Below are 13,408 nucleotides of genomic sequence, written 5' to 3' on the forward strand. Positions count from 1 at the left end.
GTAAGTGTGTCATATGCAGATATACATGATTTATATATTATTCTTTATTTCCATTTATATGAAAATATGGACAAGCAAAAGGTCTAAAATATTTAGAAACATACATCTAGTATTATATAAACTATCTTATAAACATATCATTGAACTATTAAAATACCACAAAATACACTATTCTAAAGTATAAAATTCTGTTTTTAGTATATTCAGAGAGTTACTATCACTACAACCTAATTTTAGGCCATTTTTATCCTATCTCAAAGAAATCCTATACCCATTAGCAGTCATTCCCATAATCTCCTTCCCGGTACCACACTCCCATCTGGCCCAAGGCAACTACTAATCTATTTTCTGTTTGGACAGATTTGCTTATTCTGGACATTTCATATAAACAGAATCATATAATTTGTAGCTTTTTCTGCCTGGCTTCTTTCATTCAGCATAATTTTAGGGCCTATCCATTTTGTAATTAAGTTCTACCTTTGTTTAGTGAATAATTAGTGTTAAATTTATAGATATATAATTATTTATTTATCCAGTCATCAATTCATGGACATATGGGTTTGTTCTATTTCCATGGATACATGAGTTATTTTTGGCTATTATGAGTAAAACTGCTATGAGCATTTGTTTATAAGTTTTTGTGTGGACTAGTGATTAATTTTTCTTGGTTATACATCTCAAAGTGGAACTGCTTGATCACATGGTATCTATAGTAATTGAGAGCACTGTCAAGCTTTTTTCCACAGTGGCCACATTATTTTACATTTCAACTGGCAATGTATAAAGTGTTACTTTTTCCACATTCCTAACACTTGTTTGCTTTTAATTTTTTTTAAATAAAATTTTTACTGTAGCTATCTTAGTTTGTGTGAAAAGATATCTCATTGTGCTTTTCATTTTCATCCCCCTAATGACTAACATTCTTTAGCATTGTTTTGTGTGTTTGTTGGCATTGGCATGTTATATTTTGGGAAATGTCTATTTAGATCTTGGACCATTTTTAAATTTCAGTATTTGTTTGTCATTGAGTTGTAAGATATAATATATGATTTGAAGAAACTATCCAGTTTCTTCCATTCTGTGGACTGTTTTTTCACTGTTTTTCACATAAACGATTTCAATTTTCTTATAATCCAATGAATCTCTATATTTTTTGCCACTTGTGTTTTTGGTGTGCTAAGAAACCATTGCTTAACCTAAATAAAGTTAAAATCAAACATATACTTTGATGTTTTCCTCTAAGAATTATATATTTTATTCTATTAAATTTCAGTTTATGAGCCATTTAAATTTAAATTTAATTTTTGCATATGACCTAAGGTCAGAATTCAGCTTTACTCTTCGGAAAGTGGCTATCCAGTTGTCTCAACACAATTTGTGGAAAAACTATTTTTTCCACATCAATTGTCTTGGCACTTTTGTCTAAAATCAATTAGCCACTGATCTGTAAGTCTATCTTCATGCTAGTACCAAATTGTTTTTATTATCGTAGATTTGTAGTAAGTTTTGATATTGGGGAAATTTGAGTCCTGGAACTTTTCTCTTCTTTTTCAAAAATATATTTTTTGGCTGTTCTTTGTCCTTTATATTTCCACTTGAGTTTTAAGATAAACTTGTCAATGTCTGGGGAAAAGAAAAGGCCAGTTAGGATTTTCATAGCAACCGTTGAATCTGTAGATTAATTAGAATACTATTACCATCTTAAAATATGGAATATTCTGACACATGAACATAAGAAGCCTTTTATTTTACTTAGATCTTCAAATCCTTTCCACAATGTTTATGGTTTTCAATGTATAAGTCTTACACTTGTTTTGTGAATGTACAAGTATTTTGTTCTTCTTGATATATTATAAATAGAATTGTTTTCTTAATTTCAGTTTTGGAATGTTCATTACTAGTGTTTATAAATATAATTGACATTTGCATATTGACCTCATATCCTACAACTTGGCTGTACTTTTTTATTAATACTAATTTTTGTGTGTTTTCCTTAGAATTTTCTAAAGAATCTATATTTGTAATCTGCAAATATAGATAACTTTATGTCTTCCAATCTGGATGCTTTCTATTTCTTTTTCTCATCCGACTGCCCTGACCGGAACCCCACGTCCCCAGTACAATGACAAATAGAAAGGGCAAGAATTTCCTTGATGTCTTTAACTTTTTCATAATTTTGGGAGAAAGAATTTAGTCTGTCATCATTACATTTGATGATAGTTGTGGGGTTTTTTTAGATGTCTTATAAAAGTTTGAGGTTTTGATTTCCAGTTTTTTGAGTTGTATTTTTTTAAATCATGAAAGAATATTGGATTTTTGTCAAATAAGTTTTCTACATTTATTGAGAAACATAGTTTTTGTTCTTTACTCACTTGATATAGTGTGATTATTAATTGATTCTGGGTATTAAACTGACCATACATGTGTGGGATAAATACCACTTGGTCTTGATGTATAATCCTTTTTATATGCTATTGGAAATATTTTGCTGATTTTAAAGCAATTTTTACATGGTCATTCACTTTAATTCTTTTTTTTTTTCACTTTAATTCTTTAAGCAAAGTTTCCTCACCTTAATTCTTTGAACGTGTTTATAATATGAATCCCTTCAAAGTTAGTTTCTACTGCCTTTTCCCTGTATGAGTCATATATGTATTATTTGCATTTCTCTTAACATTTTATTGAAAGTTGTCCTTTTCTATCAGCAACTCTGGACACACATTCTCTACAGGATGGAAAGTTATTGTTATTTGATTGGTCATACTTTAAATTTGCTTAGTGACAAGTTCTGTGAAGTGTATTAACCTGTAGTGTGCAGCCTCTGAAGTCTCTGCGTTTTCTTCTTTGCTTTAATCTTTCAGTTTGGCTACATAAAGGTCAGGCATGATCAGCATAAGTCCTTTATTGGTCACAGATTGTGCTTAAGCACCTTTAACTGGTAAGATTTTTACCCTGTACTAATGGATATACATGCAGTTTGTAGGCTACTACCACTACTCAGTTTGTTTATAGATTTTTTTGAGCCACATTCAGCCTGGAATAATAACTAGTGGTTACCTCTCTAATCAGCCCTAGAGGGTAAAAAATTGATCATGTATAGTCATCTAGAATGCCAGTAGTGAGTATGATTGGTTTTAAAATCTGGCTTAGAAAGTCATATTCGGGTTGGAGAATCTTCTTTGTCAGCTGGGATCTGGTTAAAAGTTGAATTTAAGACATTTGTGCCAATGAATTATGTTCCCTGTGTTGATGGGTCTGCATGTGGCTTGGAGGTTATTTTCAGGTCCGCCCCATGTCTGCTCTGATGGATCTTGAATGGGTACAGCATAATGCATGTGCATAGCTTTCTTGAACTCCAGGGTTGGTTGTGAGTCCAGGAGTAGTCTTTTTGAACGCCTAATGGTAGGAGGGCAGATGGTGAGCCCAGACTTGGCTGCACCAGTCTGAAGGGGAGTTTGCATCATGCTGGGCTGGATGGGGGGAGAGAGGGAGTGTGTCATGATTCAAATACTACACACTCTTATCATTCTCACTGAGATTTAGTAGCTGTTGCTTGTGAATATTTCTTTTTTTGCTATATACTCTTAGGACAATTTCTCACAGACTTTAAGTGACTGTTTTTAATAATTTCCGACAATAAAACTTTTATTTCACTAAGAAGTGTCTTCAGCACTACTTACATTGCCATTTCAGAAGCCATGCCTCCTATTTAAGTGTTCGTATATGCAAGTCATGCATAGAAATACATATATAATGTATAAGAAAAGATCCAGCAGCCTCAACACGCTAACATTAGCAGACTGAAAAATTGGGAATGGCTGGCTAAGTGCAGAATTAAATCTCTATCAATATTCTTCTGTCACTCTCCTATTTTATACACCTTATTATATTCCTACCAGTCAAAATACTGAGCAGCTAAATGTTAGCGTTCTAAGTTCTTCATTGCCTGTCTTCAAATTATTTGCCTAATGTGTCCCTTCCTCTCCTATCTTCCTAGTAAGTAAGATCTTACTTGCTATTTTCAAGGCTCCTCTGAAATCCTGCCTTCCCCAGGATTCACTTCCTGATTACTCCTCTGTACTACACATTCCTTTTCCATGTAACTGTATGGGGTATATGGTTCAGTTAACATGACTTTTCCTGCTAGATGTTAAGTGCCTGAAAAATAGAGACTAGGTCTTATTCTTTTTTTTCTCTATCACTTTACGTAGAAACTCCCACTTAGTAAGAACTTAGCGTAAGTTAGTCACCCTTTAATGAAAATATTCCATGATAATATATAATACGTGGCAGCAGAAATATCTTGCTTAGGACTGTAGTTATATAGCTTAAACATTAAGTGTAAATAGGAATATGTATTTTGTGAGGTTCTCAGTGAAAATACATCATTCTGTACATTTTGACTTACAGGGCACAAAAAATGTGCAGCTAAGGATGTAAAAGGAATAATCTGACGTCTGGTTCCCAGAAAAGGAAGTGCTAAGGAGGCTTATGTTTTCTGAGGGTTTACTCAGCAACAAGCAGCATGCTAAACACTTTGCATTAATTAACTTCCACATCTAAGATTTAGGCATTATTCAATTTTACAGAAGGAGAATTTGAGGCACAGAGATATTAAAAGACTTACCCAAAGTCACAAAATTGATGGTTAGGAGAACAAGGACTGAAAACCAGGTCTGATTCAGAGCTTGGCATTCCTGAATTTTAATTTCAGTCTTTGTAATAAAACTGTTTTGAATTAATTATCACATAACTGAAGTGCTCTTTAACTTCTGTTTTCCCTGCTTGGGGGCATCTTAAAAATCAGTGGCATGTTGGACTGACTGCATTTTTCTCTGATCTGACACTGTCACCCATGCATAGACACGGTCAGGGGTGTGACTTACAACACCTAATGGCTGTAACAAGCCTAGCAAGCTTGTTTGGCATTTCCTATAGGAACAACCTCTCAGATGTCTCCTTGGTGGGAGACAAGAGGGCATTGCCAAATAGCTAATAGCCAAACCTATCTTTGTGGATCAGTGCTTCATAATCTCAAAGCAGAAACCATTTATCCATAGTTGCTTGTGTAGTGAGCAGGTTACCTCTGTGAATTTTCCCCTTCCCTCTTCCCACAATAATAGATAGTAGCAACTATTTCTATAATGCCGACACTTTAATCATACTTGCTATGATGCTATGATGCTATGAAAAAGCAGTGTTATTCAGGTGGCAAAGTATATGTAAATGCATTTTAATGATTACCAGTATAATTGGAAATTACTTAGTTTGTTTCAGCCAATAACTGGATTTCAGCCTAATAGGCTAGTGGTTTGAAACCAACATGGTTTGTTTCTTAAGGAAGGTATCACATAAGCAATCCATCACCATGCTTTGCAGTGACAAATTTCTAGAGCTGAGATTGTATTCTATGAATGATCTTCTTCATAGATCTTATATGGCACAGTTTTATAGACATTTGGTTACTTGGGAAAGAGCTGAGTGGTCAGTTTGACCCATTGGGGTTCTTTCTAAGACTTCTCAAGGGAAATCCTTTTAATATATGGTTTCCTGTCATCTTCATGGCCAATAAATCACACCACACCACTGCAGGCAACAGAATCTTTACAATATGGGCCTTGGAACCAGACAAAGCTTCACTCAAATCCTGTATCACCTATTACCTTGGACAAGTTACTAATGCCGTCTAGACTGCAGTGTCTTCATTTGTAAAATGAGACTAGAAACATCTAGTTCCTTGGTTTATTGTAGTAAGTGAAATGATTAAGGTTAAAAAAAAAATCAAAGCCCCAAACAGTTATGGTTAAGTTTCAGGCTCAGCATAGGAGAGAAGCCTGGTGGGTTAGGGATGTTTCCATGGCCACAGGATGGAGGATGGCAGCCCAGTTTAAAATCTCCTATTTCCCACCTGCAAATCTCACTCTGTCATTGTCTCTGATTTCTCCAACTCCAGGTTAGAGGCAAAAAATTTCAAATAGAAAACAGTTTTACCAATACAGGGTGATCGTTCCCACAGAGGCTGAATACTAAAAATTGTAAACTGACGATAAAAGAAATTTCCTTTGATTCAAGTTAAGAGATTGCTGATAATGGAACCTGTTGGCTCATGGGAATAAAATCCAAAGAGAGGTTTGGAATTATTTAGGAGTTTTAAGAGTAAACTAATAAATATTGATCCATATCTCTAGAATCTAAGAGGAATTAGTCCAGTATAAAAAAGAATAGAGTACTGAGTCTAAATTAAAGCAGGTTTTTTTTTTTTCTTTCTGGCATTTAAATTATATTTTTATTTCACAGTAGCTGGTATTTCAGTAACTTATTTTTATCATTTCTGCACTTACAATCATCATTAATTCAGGCAGTTAGTTAGCAAGTCAGAAATGATAAGTCGGGCACTGAGGATAAACTGAAGGGGAGAGAGAGGAGAGAAGGAGAAGGAAGTAGAGAAAGATAATGAGAAGAAAAATAAAGAAAGGGGAGAGAGGGATGGGGAAGAAAGGAGGAGGGGAAAAAAGAAGAAAGGAGGAGGGGAACAGTTGCTTTCCTCGAGGATCTCATAGCCTGAGGGCCTGCTTTATAAGTTTTTATTTAAGTAATGATTTCAAAATTATTGCAAGTATTAGAAACATTTTAGGTTGGAAAGGAAACAGGACTGTGCACATATTTTGTTTCTTACAACTTAACGGGCATGTATATCATCTAGGGTTGGTATTAAAATGTAAAATGCAGATTCAGACTCAGTGGGTCAGACTGGGGACTAGATTATGCATTTCTAACAAGTTCTAATATGATGTTGATTGTCTGCTCCTGGAACCACACTTGGACTGAAGTGGTATCATATGGGCCCAGCCTCCCTCCCCACTAGTGACTTGTTCCTTCCCAGTCAGTATAGCTTCTTGTGACAACTCGTGCATATACTTAGAGCAGCAGTTCTGAAATATTGGAAGCTCCTAGGGAGCTTAAAAATATTGTTAATGTCTACATCTCATTCCCCACCCCCCGCCCCCGAGATTTTAATATAATTGATGTGGGGTATGATCTGGGCATCGGGATTTTCAAAAGGTCCTCAGGTTTATCAAGTTTCTGTTGCTGCTGTGACAAGTTACCACAAGCTTAGTGGCTTTTAAAAAACACAGATTTAAAAACTTATTTTCTTACACTTCTGTAGATATAAATCCGACAGGGATCTCACTGAGCTAAGATTTAAGGTGTCTGAAGATGCACTTCTTTCTGGAGCCTCTAGGGGACATCTATTTCTTTGCTATTTCCAGTTTCTGGAGGTTGCTTGCTTTTCTCAGCAATAGTTCATTTTAAAGCCAGTAAATCAGGCCAAGTCTTTCTTATGCAGCCATCCCTCTGTGTCTCCCTTCAGAGGACTCTTCCACTTCTAAGGGATCTTGTGATTGTACTGGGTCCACCTAGATACTCCAGGATAATCTCCGTATTTTAAGGTTAGCTAATTAGCAATCTGAATTCCATCTGCCACCTTAATTTCTTTTTATCATGTAAACTATCATATTCACAGGTGCCAGGGGTTAAGACATCTTTGGAAACCATTATTTTGCCTACCACACCATGGGATTCTAATGTACAGCCAGGGATAGAAATCAAAATAGAACATTCTCACTTAAATAGGACCACAGGGAAATAAAGATCTTCTAGAGGCATTAGGAGGGAGGTAGACTGGGATCCTTGGGTGGCGCAGCGGTTTGGCGCCTGCCTTTGGCCCAGGGCGCGATCCTGGAGACCCGGGATCGAATCCCACGTCGGGCTCCCGGTGCATGGAGCCTGCTTCTCCCTCTGCCTGTGTCTCTGCCTCTCTCTCTCTCTCTCTCTGTGACTATCATAAATAAATAAAAATTGAAAAAAAATATTAAAAAAAAAAAAAAAAAGGAGGGAGGTAGACTTAACCTTTTACATTTGTCATGTATTCTTCACTTCAATAAGATATATGTATTTCTTCTTGCCTGAGGAAATAAAATCTCTTTAATATGTTCTCATGAGGTTCCTGTTAGATATACAGGACATAAGATGAACTGAGGGAAAAAAAAGTCCAAAGTAAGGAAAATGGGAGGTGATGGGAAAATCTTCAAATACCAGTTTGGTATTTGTGAATTATTCACACACCATGGATTGAACCTTTCCATTTTATTCTTTGAGTTTATGATCTTCCCCCATTTGTATGCCTCTGCCAATGCCTTGTTTCTGGCATCTGATAAATTTCTTAAATGCCAATACCCTGGGCCCAGAGGACCATACTGTGACGCCTGAGCTTTAAAGTGACAATTCAAAGGTAAAGCTGATACTAAAAGAGTAATGAATTGCTTATTATTAATGTGGACACCATTATAATGCAAATACAGTTGTTCTGAGTAGTCTTACCCTTTAAAATTCAAAATGGTCTGTCAAAAATGGTTTGACAGTTAAATGTGATAGGAGACATAGCTGCATTATAATGAAAGTAATCAACTTCCCAAATCTGCATACTTGCATGCAAAATGAGTGAATAAAAATTTAGGGTGGGGGGAAGAGAAAGATATTTTAAAATTTCAGATACAAGGGACCAAAATTATTTGCATAAAAAGAGTTATATGTCTGATATCAAATAATTAGCTTATGAATTCCTTTGTTCTGAGTCTCATTATTAAACTTTCTGGCAGTCTAAACAATGGACCCATAGTTAATTGGCATGCTCTATGTGAACATAGAAACCTAAAGAAAACAGATTATCACAATAATCCCAAATTTAGAAATTACTTTTAGAATTGCTTTTTTCCAAGTCTGGGTTAATAAGCACTCATATATAATTCTGTCAGAGTTTCTACTAACCTTGTTCAAAGTCTTTGTCACTCTGCTTGTTAATAGTCTTTTTATTAAAATGTTGAAATGTATGGACATACAAATCTTAATGGGCTTCTTCATCAATATATCTATTGTTTTGGACACATAGAAATCAGTCAAAGTGTGAATGAACAAACAAATTTATATCCCAAAGCTACTTAAATGAAGTCATAAGTAAAACAAATCTCCACTTATAACTTGACAGTAATAAATTTTTTTATTCAAATATCTTGTCAAGGGCTTATTCTGGTGTCTGGAAATAGAAACACCAGTAAGATCAGATTGCTGTTCTTCAGGAGTTCATAGTTTCAGGCAAGAGACATACCTAAATAGCAAGTTACAATGCACTGCTAAGTGCTGCGGTAGAGACCAACACATCATACTCTGATTGGAAAAAGAAAGGCACCCTCAGCACATTTTACGGGGGTAATGAAGCATCTCAAGACAGACCTCCTGGAAAAGGTGATTTTAAAGATGTATTCTCAAATATAGAAGGAGCTACCCATGTAATATGTTGAAGAAGTATATTTTGGACTGAAGAAGCATAAAATTACCTGAAAGAAAGGGAAGGAGGAAGATAGTGAAGAGGACAAATAGGAGATAGAATGCCTTGGGAGTTACTTGGTTTAATTAACTGAACTGTCCATAGCAGGATGCCAAACCAAATACCATCTCTATTGTCAGAGATAAGTCATACTCTACCCATATATATCGTAGTTATGTATCATATATTTTAATGTAGTTATTCCTCTCTCCAATCACATTTAACTGTCATACTACTCTATTTTGAATTTTGAAAAATAAGACTACTCATAACAACTATATTTATATGATAATTGAATTGCATTAAATTTCACTGAGTGAAATCATCTTAAAACATTTTACATGGTTCGCTCAAAGTATGTATTCCTAGACCTGCCACATTAGTATCACTTGGGAACTTGTTAGAAATAACAAATTCTACTGAATCAAGAGCTCTAGTGGTAGGGCTCAAAAATCTGTGTTTTAATATGTCTTCCAGATAATTTTGATACATATTCAACTTTGAACAGCCACTATTAAATGAGCACAAGAGTAGCTTTGTAGGAAAATTTACTTATTTATTATTAATACTGTTGGTAGTAGTGATGGGTAAAACGTTCTGAAAAAGTTCTGTGTTGGCAAATCTGTTTGGATTTCAGACATTACTACATTTATATGAAGATTTTTTGCTTTTGTTTTTGTTTTTGTTTTTCCTACATGTTTTAGAGGATCCATGGCTTTCTCTCCATACTCTCTTACTGACATACTTTCTGGAATCATGGAAAGCGAAAGTCTTATAAGGCTTTGGGGCTAGGAGACATGCTGCATTCCAATATCAGAGAGATAATTCAAATGAAGACATTAGCGTAATGTTTCCTTAGAATTTGTGGAATTTTCTTCATTGTGATTCTGCAGTTTTATAAGAAAAGAGAAAAAAAAATTCAACCTAGCCTAGACTCATTAGAGATTTATTTTGCTTGCTAATAGGAGTTACTTATATTTATAATTTTAATTTTCAATTTAGTTGATAAGTACTTTAATCACTGAGTTGTTAGAACCATCATTGGCATCTTACATTATTAAAGATTAGTTTTGAAGCACCTGTCATTGTCTTTTCTTCAAAAGTCTAAACATGTAGAAGAAAATATTTCCTTTTTTGTATTCTACTCTACTACTGCTTAGAGGAATTAATCGGAGGCAATTTTGCTTTTTTATAAAATGTTCTACAAATTGTGTTGACATTGCTGCCCCTGAGGTATGTAGTAACTTTGAAGATTTGGGGTAGGTTAAGTTCTAGATTTCTCAGACTATGACACTGAAACAGAGTTTCAGAGAAAATTCCTTTTATCCCAGCCAGAACAGCCATGCCATGGAGAAATTTCACTGAATAAACAAGGTAACCAGAAAGTTCTGTTAACACATACTACATTTCCAATCATTGGAGTTAGATGAAGTTCTGTAGTACTTCCTATTCTAAACATAAAGTTGGAAAGAATTTCAAGAGTTTTATAGTATTTCAATCACCCAATTCTTGCTGAGACTAGACTAATACCATCCCATTAGGATATTGTTCAATATCCATTATAATGATATACATTTGCAATGTTTCTAAATCATTCGTTTGGGTTTTTTTTTTTTTTTGGTTCTTTGTTTTTGTTTTGTTTTGTTTTGTTTTGTTTTAGAGAGGGGAATGGAAGGGGCAGAGGGAGAAAGAAAATCCCAAGCAGGTCCATGCCCAGTGTAGAGCCTGGCATGGGCCTTGATCTCACAACTTTGAGGTCATGATCTGAACCAAACCAAGAGTTGGACACTTAACCTACTGAGCCACCCAGGTGCCCCTAAATCATTCCTTTTCAAACTACATTCCTCAAACACTAATTCTCTGTTTGTATGTGTATATATGTGTGAGAGGAGGGGTGCAGGGGGATAAAGAGAGTTCAGAGGTCAAATAAATTTGGTTAGTGCACTATACAACAGATCTCTCTTGAAGATACACAAGACAAATTAGCATATTAAAGACCTTATTAAATTTTGAAATTTGTTTAATAGAAGTGTCCAGCATTTTTTAAATATAAGTGCTTTAATTTTAAAGGTAACCCATGTAAACACATCTTTTTTTTCTAAGATTTTATTTATTTTATTTTTTAAAATTTTTTTTTCTTTTTAAATTTATTTATTCATGATAGTCACACGGAGAGAGAGAGAGAGAGGCAGAGACACAGGCAGAGGGAGAAGCAGGCTCCAAGCACCGGGAGCCTGATGTGGGACTCGATCCCGGGTCTCCAGGATCGCGCCCTGGGCCAAAGGCAGGCGCCAAACCACTGTGCCACCCAGGGATCCCAGATTTTATTTTTAAGTAATCTTTACACCCAATGTGAGGCTTGAACTCCAAAATTAAGAGTCAAATGTTCTACTGACTGAGCCGGCTAGCCACTCTAACATATCTTTTAATATGTTCAGAAATTCTAAAAGACTTTCCATTATAGTTGTAAGTTTCTTTATAGTTCTTAGTAGAAAAGTCACTCCAAATTCAAGCCTAAAGACCAATTAGATAAGATTATTAGGCAAAATCAATCTTTTACTCTTCTTTTCTATAGAATGCTCCAAAAATATTTTGATACAAAACATCCTCCTCACCCCAAAAAACTATTCCCATTCCTATACAGATTTCTCTTTCCCACGTATAGCACAGTATGTCTATATGTCCTTCAATATGGATGACAGGATCATGCCTTGCTTTAAATAGTAGAAACACACATGAGAGACTCTATCACTGTGAAAACTGTAGTATATTTAAATAATTTTTGAGTCATTTTACTTATAAAGTAACATTTATAAACTGCGCAGCATGATAAGAGCATATAAAAGACACTGAGAATTTAGCAAACAACATTTATCAAGTTTCTTCTATATTTCAGGAACCACACTGGCCCCTGGGGATACAGTGGTTTCTGATCTCATGGGGCTTATGGTAGAGCTCTTATTCATGAAGCTGTTTCTTAGAGTTGACTAGCTCAGAAATTCCTTTATTTTATTTTTAACAACATAAATAATGATAATTATATTTATTGATCACGTGGTTTATGTCAGAACTTGTTTGGTAATTCCCATAACATCTTGTTAACAAGTATTCCTATGCTACATTATGTGAAAGAACCAAAACCGTAAGAATTTAAGACCTATATAAGAGAAGAGACAGATTTTAAATTCAGGTTGTTCTTGTTTGAAAGACTTTTCCTCTACTACACCATATTGCTCGTATTGACAAAGACTGTTTAAGTCTTTATTTAGAAAATAAATGGAAAAAAAGAGAAAAAAATGGTTATGTTTGATGAGAAGTATGAAATCTGTTATCATTTTAGGATATCTAAAAATACAGATCTAGAATCTATAGTCAGAATTTGGATGTGTTTTGACTGTTCCTAATTTGCTCTGTGCCACAAAGTAGAATACTTTTTATTTATTAGTTTATTATTTATGTCCCATTTTTCTAAAATATGTTATGGGGGTTAAATATAACATATAAAATGGCACATTTTATGTGTTAAAGCTTGATGTATTTTCAGAATGTGAACACATCTATATAAAGAACACCCAGATCATTATAAGAAGCTTAGGAGCCACCCCAAGGAGGAGTATTCTCTTACCCTCTAACCATGTATATTAACTTTTTACTTAAGTAGAATAAGGGGGGCCCCAGTGGCACAGCGGTTTAGTGCCGCTTGCAGCCCGAAGTGTGATCCTGGGGACCCGGAATTGAGTCCCGAGTCAGGCTTCCTGTGTGGAATCTGTTTCTGTCTCTGCCTCTCTCTCTCTCTGAATAAAAAAAAAAAAAAAAAAAGTAGAATCATACAATATGTGTACAGTGCAATCTACCTTACCTGGCATATTTCACTCCACCTTATGCTAGTGATATGAATCCACAATTTTGTGTATAATGAGGTTCATTCTCACTGTTTAAAGTTGCTACAATTTTTAAATTTTTTCCAATATTATTGGGTACAAGCATGCTTTGTTATATTACATTTTCCTTTAATGCACTTCA

Source organism: Canis lupus, chromosome 4 (genome assembly GCF_011100685.1).
Source record: "Canis lupus familiaris isolate Mischka breed German Shepherd chromosome 4, alternate assembly UU_Cfam_GSD_1.0, whole genome shotgun sequence".
Taxonomy (NCBI): Eukaryota; Metazoa; Chordata; class Mammalia; order Carnivora; family Canidae; genus Canis; species Canis lupus.